Source organism: Bombus terrestris, chromosome 12 (assembly GCF_910591885.1).
Source record: "Bombus terrestris chromosome 12, iyBomTerr1.2, whole genome shotgun sequence".
Classification (NCBI taxonomy): domain Eukaryota; kingdom Metazoa; phylum Arthropoda; class Insecta; order Hymenoptera; family Apidae; genus Bombus; species Bombus terrestris.
Window position 1 is genome coordinate 3,077,761 of NC_063280.1, and position 16,013 is coordinate 3,093,773.

At 37.8% G+C, this 16,013-nt stretch overlaps 1 protein-coding gene and 2 long non-coding RNA genes across 9 annotated transcripts in view; 2 read left to right on the plus strand and 1 right to left on the minus strand.

Annotated features, from left to right (window-relative positions):
- The window catches only part of LOC100649702, a 398,659-nt gene that overhangs the window by 358,128 nt on the left and 24,518 nt on the right, over window positions 1–16,013 (minus strand). The gene's annotated exons all lie outside the window — the stretch shown is intronic.
- LOC125386077 lies at window positions 8,904–9,361 on the plus strand. The gene is made up of 3 exons (XR_007225927.1): window positions 8,904–9,036; window positions 9,134–9,212; window positions 9,274–9,361. It is a non-coding gene; the product is annotated as an uncharacterized LOC125386077 (long non-coding RNA).
- LOC125386075 lies at window positions 10,484–11,663 on the plus strand. The gene is made up of 3 exons (XR_007225925.1): window positions 10,484–10,574; window positions 10,656–10,816; window positions 11,411–11,663. It is a non-coding gene; the product is annotated as an uncharacterized LOC125386075 (long non-coding RNA).

Genomic DNA, 16,013 nt, shown 5'->3' on the forward strand with positions numbered 1-16,013 from the left:
TACAATACTTATGAATCGACACAGCGAACCTGAATGGCCATGCTCTTGAATTCTAAATGCGAGATTGGCAAGATTCCCAAATTCGATTTTCACATCCCACTAATTTCCTCATCGATCTCGTAGCACTGCGGCTGTCGCGCGATTTCTAATTAGATCTAGGAACGTCATGAATTATCGTTCTATCTAAAGAATACCAAATGTTCATAAATATATCCATACGACATTTTGTGCAACACAAAATGGAAGCAAGTCGTGTTTACCTGCTAAACCTGTACATAACGTAATGGACGATCTAGAATTGTTAGCTCTTAGTCTTAGGGATTAGAATTTTGTATTTATACAAAGTAACGATTCAAAGTACCAAACAGAAAATTGTGAAAATTAATTACAAGAATAGATAATAGATTATCCGCTATATAATTGTTCGATTTGAAACACATCGAAAAGATAAAAAATGAATGAAACGTTTCAGTCTAAATTATTGACAGGGTGCTATCAAAAACAACGACATGCAGAACATGATAAAGCGAAATACGCTCGGTCAGATTCTAATTACGATATTGGACATATGAGTTCTTTACAGCTTAATGTTCCAAGCGATGTTTAATAATCTCCTGATCATTTATCAAGGTTTACCTTGTTTTTCTTTTTTTTCTAAGCTCCCTAATACCTACAAACGGATGTGTATGTTCGATCGAAAGCACAAAAAGAATTTAGGCAAACAGATTTTTCATCCAGGAGGAAGAACATTTCTCAGCAATGAGAGCGAAAAATCTTCTTCGGCGAATCCTTTTATCCCAAGGATATTGTTTGACCGTCCTCAAGTAGAAATCCTACCTTCGAAGATCGAAAGACGAATGTAGCACACGCTTCTCGTTTCTGTCTAAAATACGCGAAGCTTGAAAAATCGGATGTCTCGCTGTAAGGATCGAGAACACATATTGTCCTCAATGTTCTATCATCGACAGGGACAGGTAAATCTTCGAAAGAAATTCGAGCGAACGTCACCGAAATTCCATCGAGTTACATTCGTTCGTTTAAGATCGACGACGACGACATAACACCCTGAATGCAGCAATGGAAAAGTTTGCAGGCGGTCTGGCCGTAAACCGAATTTATGACGAGCGCGGATGGAACTTGATAATATTTCGCGCATAGCGTTGGATACTTTTATGGGAACTCGTTTGTTTCCCTCTAAATTTCCGTGGATAAATTGACGCGTTATTGCGTTGCAGATATTCAAATGGCTGTCGTTAATTGCGACATTATTCACCCCGATAGCCTGAGTGTTGACATAGGCATCATTGATAGAGGAATTTCATGTCTAAATTTATGATTTTGAAATATGCATTAGCCATCGAGGTGATAGGAAGTGCTACATAAGATCAAAGTTTAACTCTTTACGGCCGTGAGATTTCATTCTGAATCAGAGATTCGAATAACTTCTGAAAAAGCTACGTTTTTTTCATTTAAGAAGAATAATTCAAGTTAGAGCGGCTTAAATTTTGTTTCATATATATGGCCTTCGTTGTATATCTTCTATACTTCGCTAGATTAAAAATCTCGTACTGTTAATTAAGTTAATGTTCGTTTTATAGATGGTTCTTTTATAATTCGTTAGATCGTCAATTCGATACTCGATGACAATTTGATATTCGACAGATTTCTTCCTAATAAGCAATTCTACGATATCCAGGTTTCGTCGTAACGAAAAACGTGGTCGATTTAAAATTCTAACTCGACATCACAGCGTGTTTCGGCCACGCTGCCCTCCAAGAGGGTTCGATCATCCACCTGCTAAAAAATGCTCTAAGTCAACGAAGGGTAGGATTGAATAGCTGATATCCTTTCTACCGCAGGTTCTCCTGTGAAATCCGGCGATTCTTCGCTGCTCGAACACGTTGAAATTTTCATAATTGCCACGAGCGATTCTCTCCCTTCTCGTGAAACAGTCTCGTTGTGAGAAGCATCGAGAGGATTCGCGCATTGAACGACCGTTTCAACGCGAAAGAGCGCGGAAAATTTGGCGCTTCGCCGGCTGTGATTTCAGCCAACGATATATGTATATTTCGAGCGGGCAACGTAATTACCTGTGCAATGTGGCCAAGGAAAATATGGTAGAGCGCGGCGCGCAAATAAAAGCTTCAAGGTACGCACGTTTAATTAAATTTCAACGGTACGCTGGTGTGGCTTAAACAAATTCGAAGCTCATCGATTTTGCTGGGAAAACGAAGGATCCCGTGAAAAATACGCTTGTAGACAAATACTCTGTACCGTTTCGACGTTTACGTTTTAATTCTCGAGTTTAAATTCGTATCCTCTTCGATCTCAGGCTGACACGATCGATCCAATAGCAGATTATATAAAGGCTGCGCGTGCAATTAACAACATGTGTTGCCGATTACCGTCGGACTAAACGTTTCGCACGACATGAATGAGTATTAATAGGTCCAGGCGAAACCTGCAGCGATCGATAGGGTTATCCGCTGGAACGTTCGCAAATAGTCGCCTAAAGGTTCGAGCCGATGGTTGCAAACCCTCTCGTGAAAGTACATAGACAATGAGAAAATACGATTTGATTTCTATGCTTTTGAAAATGATTCTTCCCTTTACGATAATGTGATCAACGTACCAATGGCGAAATAGTTGGACATTAATCAATCGGGAATCAAGCAATAATTTATTATAATATCATAAATACTTCAAATTCCTTAAATTGCATGAAATTGTAGAATTATGGAACAATTACATATATCACTCGATTTTGAAAATTACCTTCTTTTTCCAAGAACATTTTACAAATTTACAATAACATTAACATAAATGTACAATAAACCACGATATAGCATATGCATCTGTAATAGTACAATGTATAAACAACAAATTATTGTTACTAACAGGCTTATTACATTCCGCAAACAGAATAAAACACAGTAATAAGAAAACAATAAAGATTTGTACAAAAGACGTCCAGGCTCAGGATTATTACAAAAACCTACCTCAATTTCATAAATAAAATAAGGTAAGATTGGACGTATGTAAAAGCGAATAACGAAGAATATTTTAGCGCAATTTGCGTGCAATTTTTCCAACGATGCAAAACCGTGCGCTGAAATCTCTTCAGCGAATGCTCCATTCATTCTCGGTTAAATTAAAAAAGATTCAGAGTCGTACGACTGGAACGTAATCGTTTTACGCGTACAAGCATCGATACACCTGTGTACCACGATATAACCATAAACGTAACACGGCTCTACAGACAGAAGGAGAAATTATGTGTACGCGTTCCTCGGAGCAAATGCTACACGCCGGACCATCCTGCATATTAATTAATTAAGGGACATCAATTAACGGTCGCCCAATCGGGTCACCGCATTGTTCATTGAATCAAAACCACGTACATATAATGTAATATACACGATGTGAACTTCGGCAGAAGCTGTGTTCATTTAAGCTCATGTTGAATGCAGCATACACTATTGTGCATATGCGTATTTGAGCACTTTTAAATTATTGCAAACATATAAAATATATTTCAAACGAACAGTATTAAAATTCAATATATTTATAACTAGCTACACATCAAAACTACCTTTTTCTTAAATTTTGAGATCAGATACGTGTCGTTCTTACTCTCTTGAATTCTATTGAAATATGTGTAATTTTGTGTGCTACACTGGATTAACCGCGTAGTAGTGACACACATATATGAGTATGAGCGTGTGTGGGAGTAGGTGCGTGCGCAGCGTCTCGTAAAACAGAAGAATGCAACTGTTCCGTACGCATGGTGGTAAAAAGATGGTAAGAAAAGGAGTGCTGAGACGCGTGCAATGGGTATCCACGAATATCTTGTAAATCACATATTAAATAAATCCGAAATTATTTTAATATCATTTCAACGTGTAATGTGAGTGTTCCTATACATTTATTTCGGCAACTAAGATCCAAAATTCTCAACAAACTCTATTTAGCAAATATCAATAACATTGTGTTAAGAGTATAATAAAAATATCAATCGTTTAATCGAAATACATCGAATTTCTCAAGAGATCGTTTGTTACATTTCGTTCGTTTCGTCCAGTAAAATAAACGAATTTATAAAAATTTGAAGTTTGACTATTCGTAGGCTAATTATGTACTATAACATCGGTTTTGTCCAATTGATTTTATCACCGATACAACGTTTTGCATTTCAGGTTAGTTTCAATAACAAGAGCATCGAAACTCGATGTACTTAATGTCATCTACTAACTATTCCCATGTTCTCGATTAATCGTAAGATTCGTGAGTTAGATTTTTCAACGACACACGTAACGCATAAAGATAACTAGCCTTACGCCACACGCTTCGTTAATTGGATAACGATTTCTTCTACTTTCGATCGTAGCAGATCACGATCTACGAGTCGAGAATTGCCAACGCTTTAATTGCTTGCACGTGTGAAGTTCGCCAGCGATGTTATCGTGCTTCCGTTAATCGAGCAAAACTTCTTCGCTGCCCTAAGAAAACGCTTAGACATAAATTTCGAAGCGCAGAAACATAAATTCGATGCCCTGAGCGACTTGTAAAACGAAACGAACAGGTTTGATCGCATTAAAGAAACCTCCTTCCAACAATTTAATCTTGCAAATTCAACAACCTTACCTTCGAGCTTGTGCTAACCTTTATTTTGTAATTTGAGTTCCTGGCGAGTTTAGCGTTTGCACTTTGACCTCGATTTTATCACGAGCCCAGGGTCCACTCTAAATTCCCAAAATTCTTCCGCCGATTCTTCCTCGACTAATCTCGCGGATTACAGCGAATTCAGAGTCCACGGTGTGTGTTTTCGTGTACGTGTCTGGGTATTTTTAGTCAACACCTGTTCACCTTCGAGCGTATCTCGTGCGACTGCAATTTTTAGCGCTCTCGAAAAACGATAAGTGAGTAACGATCCTGCAAGGTGTCGACCGCAAAAGGAACGGCTTATCGGTTCACGGACGTTTCGCGTCGGATTCTGAAAGCAAATGGAGAACCGTCGTCGTGTAAAAAGGAAAAGATAGAACTCCGATCACACTCACCACCATGGGAACCTCGATATCGGGGTGCCTAAGGATGTCGAGGATCGTTCTCCACTTTCATTACGATCGTGCTTTTTTTCCTTTTCTCGCGCTTACCGCCCTTGCTTGGTTCATATTTTCTGAATAAAAGTCTGAATAAAAATGTTTCGATTTTCCTGATGGTATTTAGAATACGTGGAGATAGACTGAGAAGGTTTGATTCGTTATCGATATTTTACCAACTGATTCATCATGGTCAATAGATTATACACATACGTATCTTAATTCAGATATATCGTAACAGTTCCATAACGTAAGTCTTGTTTCTCCTCCTTTTGTAGTGGATTCTCGCAATGCGTTTATTATTCTAATACGATTTTTGTACCTTGACAAAACAGGAATTTACGTTTTACTGGCTGAGTTAACTGTATATGATCGTTTGAAATATAGCAGCTAGATGCCGATTAGATTAAGACTGGATTAATTATATTAACAGAATTAAATTAAAAAGTTTCATTCCAACGTTCATATATTTTGAAAGATTGCGAATACTTACATAGGCGACAATACAGGTACAGCGAGGTTACTCGAATTCAATAGTTCACGAGAACTTAGAGAAGGTTAACGCGATTTAAGTAAAATCTTCTTACCCATGTATATACTTCAAAGGAACATAATTCATCGTCTTAAACTCTCCTCTAAATTTTCCGCTATCAAGCCTGCTTGACGTCGATACATGAAATATCGTGGAAACGTTCCCGTGACTATCCAAAGAGAATTCATCGTTCTAAGGAGCAAAAATTACCAGTTGCTGGTAATTAGAGGAACAACGAAAGAGCGGAGGAGAAAATAAGCGACGATTTAAGGGCGCGCTGCGATTCCGCCAGGAGGATCCTAAACGATTAAGATCGAGCCACCACAGAGAGCCCTTTGTTCTTGCATTCCCGTTGCCCCGACATAAATATCGCCGAAACAGTAATTCGAGACCACCACCCCCTCTCGGGCTATTAAACCGGATTCGTACTCGCGCAGGAAGACCATGCTCCTTTTTGCCCGAATTTCACCAGCTACCAACCCGCGCATAATTCACATTTTAATCCCAGTTGGACCAAAGAAGAAAGAAATTCGAGTCAAGCGATCGTGTACTTCGAGTTTAAGGACGTGTTTTTAATTCTATTCTTCCGAATGAATTGAAACGCGTTTATTTCGGCTTACAAACTTCGGCAGCAAAGTTTAGGATGCTACGGATGGAGCTATGTATTTTTCTCATGGTTGTGGAATTTAGTATATTTAGTATATTTAGAAATTTGGGAATTTGAAAGTTAAAAAGTTTTAACGTCGGAAAGTCGGAAAGTTTGAAAGTGCGAAACTTTGGGAATTAAAAAATTGCAATATTTAATCTCTCGAATATTCGAAGATTAAAAAATTGCAATATGGCAAAGTTAAAAAACTCGAATACTGGGCAATTTAAAAGTTTAACAATTTAATCTAAGAAGACTCGAGGCTCTGAAATTTTATCTATTCGACACCTTATATCGAGAAATTGATTATTAGTGACCGTTGAATTCGCTTTGATATCTCAACGTTACAGCGGATTTATCTTCGTGTCGCGCACTGTCCAACACTTTCTACGTGTAAATTCCGTTATCACTAATTTACGGTATGATTATTATTCTACGCGCAATAGGCACGATAAGCAGAAGATCGTAGATTATGTCTGGTACACCTATTGCTTACGCAACGCACATTTATCACGGCGTTCACTCAGAATGATTGTGTTCTCCGTAACGTTCAAACGATTGTAAGTCTGTCACTGCAACGAATGTTTCCATAAACGTGCAGTAATAAAAATCAAGCAATTATTACGAAACTTTAATATAATGGTATTATAATCCATCCTACAATAATCCATCGATGCATTAAATATATTTATAAAACAATTCAAGAAACATATTGATTGTAATGTAACATGACAATTACATTCTATCGAAAGTTAGGTCCGTCACTTTCTATGGTTACATTGACAAACTTTATAATAAATTTAGTAAAATTCAATATCTATGTAAAATTCTAATATAATAATCTATTAAATCAGAGCTATAATTTATTGAAAATGCAATATCGGAAGAGCGTACAGGAAATTTAATCTCTCGTAAAAAGAAGATATGAAAATATTGTATATTGTATTCTACAATTTTATTCTACACAGCTAAATTAATAAAATTCAATACAATGTGAAATTCCAATATATTCAGATATCAGTTCTATTTATCTCAACGTACTATTGAATTTCCAAAATATTCCTAGATATCAGACACCATTATTTCATACCGCAATTAAATTTCCATTTAAATAGATTCCTATGAAAATCAAACGAAAATTCTATTCTTTGTTAAACATTTCCAATGAATATGCATGTCCCGTGACACGTCAGAGGAATTCAAAGAATTTTAATTGCGCTGGAGAAGCTCTTGTAAATACAAAGGGCCGAGGTCAAGAAGGGTAAGCAACGGGAGCAGACTTTTCATCATTTCACGCACAAAGCAAATTCTAGACGCCTCTTTTCAAAGATTTACCCTGAAAGCGGTTGATCTCTTTAGAGGACTTAATGCATGCGACGTGAAGTAGTCGCTTTATATGCATTGCGGAAAAACACCGAGGAAACATTCTGAAAAACATGCTCATCACTTGCCAACTTCACATTCGCGGACGCATGATCGCTACTTTAATTACTTCAACCATATCGAACCAGAAATCGTGACGCCAATACAAAACGTGCCAATATGATGTTTCCACATCTTTTTCGAAAATCTTGTTATTTTCATCGAAACTCTTCTTAGCATTGAATACGCGTGACCCATAGCTTATTCTTCTTTAACGCATTAATATCACAAAGTATAATACATATATTTGTTTAAATCATACAAATTCTTGTTGTATCTTTTCCTTATATTTTGATTTTGTATTCATTATTTTAATATATTTTGTGTATCTTAATAAAACGGTAAATAACTCAATTCGTTATCATATAAATATACGAATAACGATTCTATTGCGTATATTTTCCTTAAACTGAAGAAATCTTTCAACGCTAGAAAAACACGACTAGGTGTAAAATAATTGAAAAGATGCAACAAGATTAACGTGATCGGTAACAGCACGAAATTTAGTGAATAATACGATCCATCAAATTCTATTTTCGCAGAAATAACGTCACCGTTCTTCTCAAGATGGGAACAATGATTTCACAGACTTGAAAATACAAAATAAAATCAAGATCGAAAGGAAGCATCAGAGACGTACGAAACAGAACTTCCATTCTGGTATTCGTTCTATTACCTGCCGCACTTGCCAAAGTCCATTTTTCAAGCCGATTTCTTCACCTACATTTATACCTCGAAAGTCTTCCAGGCAACGTGTCTCTCTGTTCGTTTCTCCTGGAAAAATCATTCACAAGCTGCGCGTGAAACTTTCCGAGCTGTTTCCCTCGGCGAATGTTCCTTCGGAAATTCTTGGCGAAAGGTCGAAACTACTCGCATTGAAAATCACAAAGCAGCAGAACTGTATCGAACGCGTATTAGAATAGAGGGAGGGAGGGAGCCGCCTCTGAAACGGTTCTCTTCAGTTCGAATGTCCTTTTTGAAGACAGCCCTCACCTTGCGAATACTGCTCGTGTGGTAGTAGGTCAGTAATGCCGAGGGCGAGCTGCTGAACTATATTCGCCAGTAGACGACAGGGTGGGGCACGCCGAGCTTCCTCAATCAATAAACCTCCAACTGGCGACATTCAGATTCGGTCAGGAACTCGACTGCGTCACCGTAACAGGCAAATGCCAGAACCCGCTGTGGCAAACTCTGTTCTCCTGCTACGATGGAGCGCGAAATGTCTAAGGACCAAGTATATCGTTGAATCAAATATGCTGTAAATAGCTTGAGATCTTTCTGGAGATGAGATTTTCAATATTTCCGGAGTACTTTGATGAAATGTGTAGAAGGAACAGGTTCGAATTTTTGATCAAGTACTTTGAGAAATTGGAAAGATACATTTTAAACTCGATTAAATAAATTCGCAGGTGAATAACGTTTAGAATGTTTTAGAAGCATCTTGAAAAGAGAAAATCTACATGAGACAGATTGGAATCTTTCATCGATTGTTATATTTTGAGAAATCTAAGAGGTACAGATCAAGCTTGACTAAATAAATTCGAAGCTGAACAAAAAGCTACCTGACATTTCAGGAGTATTTCGTGGAAGAAAGGAGCTAGATGGGATCTGGGTTAAAAATATATTTATAATTTTATGAAGTATTTCGAGAAAAAGGTAGACAAGAAACAAGGCTTACAAGTGTACGTAAGATTGACTAAGCCGATTCAAAGCTGGCTATAAAGCTTTGAAGGTTCCAGAGGTATCTCGAGAGAAGGAATCTAGACAAGATAGGTAAGAATCTTTCATAAATATGTACTTTAGAAAAGTTAAGAGGTAATTTCAAAGTGTAATTTAAACTTGGCCATGTAAATTCGAAACCTTTTGCGTGAAAACTTCAGCCGAAAGCTCGTAATAGCTTCAGTTTGCAGTATTAAATTCCAGAAAAATCGATGAAGTCTATGTTAAGTTTACTTTTATTGGTTCTAATTCTAATTTAGTAAGACTATAAGGGTAGGAACGTATATTTTATGATGAGAATATTATATAAGATAAAATATTGTAAATAGAGACGTAACCGAAAGGCATGGATCACAAATAAATAAAGTAATAAAAGATGATAATATATCTGTTTTCTTATCTTTCAGAGTACGAGTATTACTTTTGTTTTAAATGCAATTCTTTTCAAATGTGGAAGCGTATTCTTTAGTCTAATACGTTTTATGGTTTAAAAACAGCTTGTATAATCCGCATTTATGATATATATATATATGTGCGGAAAATGAAACATAACCTGTTATATGTAGCATGCAGATAAGTACATACACATGGTATGTAGGTATGTTCCATACGCATGAGTAGTCTTATTCCATACATGTTGAAAACGATCCCATAGAACGTTATATCCCTGAAGGAAATGAGCCGAACATAAGCAGGAAATTGAAGGATCGTTGCATTAGATATATCAATTCTGATACTAAGAGATGAGATTACTAAAATATGAGATCGCTGAGAGAACATGTAGTAAAAAAACCTTTCCAACATTAACAGCGTGGATTTTCTTTAAAAGAAACCATTAGGTTTCTAGGAAACTGTCTACCTTTTTACAGACAAAATATTTTTTATATTGTTATCAGGCCATAATCGATGTTGCATGTATACGTTGTATAAGTTGAGAATATATTTAGACGAAGAAAGATGGAAAACGCTATCATTAAATAATTAAAACAAGCAATGATAAAAATGAATTCAAGATTAGAACAAGAAAAACCGGTCAGATAGCGTTATTTGTTTGGATGTCGTCGTAAAGAAAATACGTTTACCTGTTTCCCATAATTATGAAGTTCTTGGTACCTGAATAAAGAAATTCATGCACAGCTCCACGGAATACAAACGTGTACGTTTTCCACGCTTCTAATCTTTAAAGATACGAGTTCTCGTGGTTTGCCTGAGAAGCAACTGTCGTCGTTTGTTCCAGGAAAAGATCGGATGCTATTCCATCTCGCAGTCTACGTTCGTATGTCACAATATAACACGGTTATTGCACCGAACATAAACTCGGCGCTATTGTTATTGAATTACATGTGGTCGACAAAACCATAATCAACAAATGCAGTGGGATGAAATAAACTGAAAGAAGTAAGTCAATTAAAAGAAAATATTAAGTCGTTTTCTCTGAGAGTTGAATTTTCGAAGCAGTAGAAGTCAAAAATTTAACCGTGGAATTGTAAGAATTTATAAATGTGGAGTAAAATACCTGAAGAAACATAGTAAATGTATATAGAAATGAGAGAAAATACGCTACTAATCAACGTTAATTGACATATTTGCAATCGGTAATTTTATGAAAATTTGAAACTAGAAAATCGCAAGTTTCTAAAAATTAAATCAAAAATGAAAATTAGGAGAATGTTTTTTCGAATATTATATGCTTCGTGAATTCTTATTTCCGCAGAATCATTGATACTAATAATAATTAACCTATCTAATTACCAATCCTAAAAGACGTCGTATTAACAGTAGTTCTTAATGTATTAATTACCGACAAATAATTGCTTCTTTTTCGCCTGATGCACTTATCGCTATGAAAAGAAATCATGTTACTTCTGTCATGATTTCTATTTAATAGATGACTTGGTGTTTTCTCCTTCCTGATCATCCAAAAGAACCCTGTCTCGTTCATATTTCCTTCAAGGTTTTCTCAAGGTTCTTTTAAAATCATTTCTTCCGTAGTCGCTTCGTTGTCCAATGTCGTAAACTAATGGGGCACTTGGAAAATTCAACAAAGCAGCGCCCTTGGGGTGGAGTCTTATTTATTCGGCATACAGGAGTGTCGCGCACAGGCAACTACCTTCCTGTGTCAAACATGCTGGCCCTGTCCTCCGTTTATTCGCCGAATGGCAAATGGGACTACATACAAACGATCCCGTGTTCTCCGCAAACAGCCACGCTATACCACAACGACCTTCTTAACGCTTCGTTTCCACACGGGACTCCAATTCGAATCGATCCGCGCACTCGACAACGATGATATCATTCTTCTCTGTCGGTAACAAGGATTATTTCTGTATTTTTCAAACTTGCTCGACTGGTTTGTGACAGGGCGATCGATCTTTTCAAAAGCAAATAATTTCTGATATAGAGGCTGCGCTGAATTAAATACATTTTCACTCCTACCGAATGCGAGTACAGGATCTGATTATAAGGTTGTAAATAAGTAAAACGCTATTTTGCTCCACGGAGGGTAAGGAATCGCGAAAACGTAAAATTAAAACCAATATATTTACTGCGCGATTTTGAACTATAATTTTGCAAAGAAACTAAGGCATGTAATTCGATAAGATTTGAATATGTATCCTTAAAATTATTAAATTTGTATCCGATATGAGATACAAGAGGTGAAATGCACAAAATTATCATTCTGAGGAGGATGACTTTTACGCTGCTTAATATTTCCAACAACGAATCCAAAACAGATTCGAATTCGAACTCTTTAAACTCTGCTCTACATGGTGCCACTATGTATTCAAAACTGTTATACTCGAGAGACTAATCTCTGCTACTTTAGCTTTGCCTATCGTGCCAAATTAGATAATAAAACTCAACGATGGGTTTTAGCACGTCATAAGTATGATTTTGTCTGTTCAGTCTCGGAAAATCTCTATCTTCCGGACGACAGAAGACAACTGTGCAAATTATGATGCTCTAACGATTCACCTCGGGCTCGCGGCGGTGCTTAGAGGATCGTATTTCGGTAGACGGAAGAGGCAAATAGAGGTAGATAAGAATAGACTGACCTCCAAAACCTGCCCCGAGGGACTGCACCGAATTGCAACTGAGATGTACAATGGAAGCTAAGAGCGTATAATGAGAGGCATATAATGGTTTCAGTGCGATTTCGTCAACTCCCATGGAGACAGACGTTGACAAGATAGTTAAACGTTCAACCATAACTTTATCGTTGAATTTAGAACGACCTAATGTCATCTTTGCCAATGTTCCTTCGCGTTTAAAATCGTCGCTTAAAAGCGTAATAACGAAGGATCGATCGAGAAATTCTTCCTTTGTATAATTATTAATCCCGCTACGATACTTTTGTTCATTTTTTAAATAGTCGTGTTTTTCTATTATTAAGAACGCGTGAAAATTTCTGTAGAAACGTGTTCCCGACATTTACGGAAAAGGATGCATCGCTTGAAATGTTAAACATAGGCCCACTGAAAATGTCTTTGGCATCACGCGGATCGTTTAATAACGTAATTAATAATTGAGATAGTTACATCAAAATTACGCTGTTTTCTTAAAACATGGTCAACCATCCGTGAAAAAATTTGAAGTGCCTCGTTTAAAGTCTATAATTACCTACGATCTTTTTATCCTAAATGTCATCTACAGATGATGGCTTTGGATGAGAATTCAAACTTCCCTCATAGACACACCTTCTTTCACGATCAATCATAAAGATAAGTCACGCGAATGGCATTATAGTATAATCTCGTATAACGAAGAAAGCAATCAGGTAAACGAGACCAAATCTCTTGCACTCGCACACCGACTATAGTCGAACGACAAACGTGACAAAAATTCTGACAACGTGAACAATTGCTGAAATCGCACGATCATTCTTCTCAGAGAGTATAGTGTAATACGCGAATTTGCCGGAATGATAATCTCGTAATAAATCGCCACGAGCGTTAAGCAAGTATTTAAAAGCAACGCATAACCGGTCGCAACGGTATCAAGGGGCAAGATTTATCGAGCTATTCATAAAACGTTCGCCTATAATCTTTCTCCTAGGATGTTGCGCTTAATGGCGATGCACTGGAGCGGTGCCCGATCCGCGAGCCGCGTGAAAATTAATAAGTATCGGCTACACGTTCGTAAAGTATCTCGCTAATAACAGAAAAATCTGACAGAGCAAACGAGGAAAGTGCTGGTTCAACGAGGTGTTTCTAAACGATCGTGCCAATATACCACCAACTAACAGACTGTAAGATATACTCCATCTACGATCTCATAAGTACACGGCTGCTATGGGAAATTGAGGTTTACGCTAATTTGTAGACACGAACCATAATCGTGGTAATTATTGGTTAATCGAAGCGTAACGAGGATATCTTTGCTGATCATATAACAGCTATGACCTAAATTATCAAACTTATTACATAATATAGGAATTAGTGTTTTAGTTTAAATGATTTTCGTCGGGAATAACCATTACCGATTATTTTTACCAATAAACATCAGTGACGTCAGAGTGCTTTTTTTACACCAAACTATTATCGTTCAATTTAATTTTCCCAGAAGATCGTTTAAAACGAAAACGACTAGATATATTACGAAATTTCGCAGAAAGCTGCGAGAGCTTTTAAGCTGTAATTTATACGCCATGAAAACAGGTTAATGGTTATGATAAGCAGCGCGACTGAGGCCAGAAGGAGATATATCCGTGGCATGTTAAATTAATACGACAGAGCGTAGCGGAAGCCCGATGCGATTGTAGCGTCTCTTTTTAATATCCTGAGAGCATCCCGTGGCGGGCATTTGCTCGCATGAATATCGAAAAAAGAACGCGAATCGACGGCGCCTCGAGATCGTAAAGAGTCGTCGCTCGAATTCAAATTTTAAAAAGATCCCGCGCGGTCGAGTGGGTCTTAAAAGTCCACTGGAGACTTTAAGAGGCGACGTTTCAAGGTTAAACGCGTCGCCCTACCGACCCATCGTGAATCCTCCTCTTCTCGAGCAACTTTTCGACGGTTCCATGACAACTTTCAAAAAGACGAAAAAGAAAAAGGAGCAAAAGAAGAAACGGGAAAGGAAAGAGATATAGGGGGAAATTAAAAGATACAACGAACATATCGAGGACAGTCATTAGACTCGAAGCAGCAAAACTTCTTTAATCCCAGCAAAGATAAGCCATTGTGCGCGTTCAATGGAAAGAAATCAATATCAGTGCGGCAACTGTGTGCAACTTCCTTTCCGCTTTGCTTCCCGGTTCGGTTTTCATCGGTAGACTGCTCTTAAAATACAGGGGAACCGTCCTGAAAGCCGATTGTCTCTTCTGCCCGGAAGTGGTTTCGGTGTCTAACCACTTCCGCCAGAACGGACTTTAAACTTTCCGCCGCAAACCCTGATGGGAAAAAGATGATATCTCCAGAAACAACCGACTCTTACCTGCGGAAATTTTGCATCAACATTCCCCTATCTATGTTACACGTTCGACTTTTCGTCGTTGTTCGAATAACACTTGCTGATATTAACGAATTGACCCGATCTTATCTGAATTCACGGTCGAGAAACTTGCGTCGACCGTGTTCTTATAAATTCGGAACAGGTCTTAACTGGTGGGAACTTCACAGTGGCAAAGGGTGTTCCGCCTGGTTAAACACAGAGTTTCACTTCGAGATCCACCCACTCGATTTCTCATGTATATGTTTCACGATGATAACGGAGAAAACGATTTAATATTTCGTCGAGTATCTTACTTAAGTACGGTGAGACAAGTATCGATATAGTGAGAGACGGGTCTCCGATACAAAAGTGAATTAATATAAGGAGTTGAACACGAAGAACGCATATTCATTAACCCAACGACTGTCTTAGACAAATTCAAGCTTATAACTTAATGGAAAATTGTAAATAATAAAGACAAACAAGGTACTCCAAGGTTACGTATCGTGTACAAAATACATGGGTCCGGTTATCAGCCTGAAAATAACTCCAGCGGAACTTTCATCCACGTCGAAGCGACCTCGTAAAGAACATGGGATCGCGTTCGAAAGTTTATCGGCGATATTTTTCGCGGACGTGTCACTCGAAGGGTTCGTTATACCCCGCGTCGCTGCCAAAAACTCTGGTAAGAGAAAAAGAGACGAAAAAGGGAAAGAAATTTGAATTTTACGACCTCTGTCCGAGGAAACACGGAGGCCTTCCTTACTTCTGCCTGGCTTCGCTGCAATTTCTCGCGACACTAAATTTCCATGTGACGTGCGCATAGCTCGCGCAATTTTTACGAGCTTTCATTAAGAGCAACGCACGCGAACAAACGCTGGATAAAAGCGAGAAGAACCGAGGAGACCCGAGCGTGGATCTTTCAACGCATAGACGGCATTATTATCTGGCCCTTTAAAAATAGAATCGTTCAAACCGTAGAGATACGTTTCCTGTGCGCTGCTCAAGCTGCAGCTGGTGCAAAGGGCACGTTTCGTTCGGCTGCTGTTCGTAGATCGGCAGGAGGTCAAAATTAAAAATAGGTCTCGTTAAGGAATTAAGATCTTGAATCATAAATTATGAGTAAACTATGCAGATTTATATTTTTATCCATACAACTGTCTTT